The following is a 441-nucleotide window of genomic DNA, read 5'->3' as shown; positions in this document are numbered from 1 at the left end:
AAAAAAGATCTTCATGACCCAGATAATCACGATGGTGTGATCACTGACCTAGAGCCAGACATCCTGGAATGTGAAGTCAAGTGGGCCTTAGAAAGCATCACAACGAACAAAGCTAGTGGAGGTGATGGAATTCCAGTTGAGCTATTCCAAATCCTGAAAGATGATGCTGTGAAAGTACTGCACTCAATATGTCAGCAGATTTGGAAAACTCAGCAGTGGCCACAGGACTGGAAAAGGTCACTTTTCATTCCAATCCCAAAGAAAGGCAATGCCAAAGAATGCTCAAACTACCGCACAATTGCACTCATCTCACACGCTAGTAAGGTAATGCTTAAAATTCTCCAAGCCAGGCTTCAGCAATACGTGAACCATGAACTTCCTGATGTTCAAGCTCGTTTTAGAAAAGGCAGAGGAACCAGAGATCAAATTGCCAACATCCGC

The sequence above is a fragment of the Bison bison genome, unplaced genomic scaffold (genome assembly GCF_000754665.1).
Source record: "Bison bison bison isolate TAMUID 2011002044 unplaced genomic scaffold, Bison_UMD1.0 scf7180017864316, whole genome shotgun sequence".
Classification (NCBI taxonomy): Eukaryota; Metazoa; Chordata; class Mammalia; order Artiodactyla; family Bovidae; genus Bison; species Bison bison.
The sequence above is the reverse complement of the archived record's forward strand: the minus strand, read 5'-3'. Positions refer to the sequence as shown.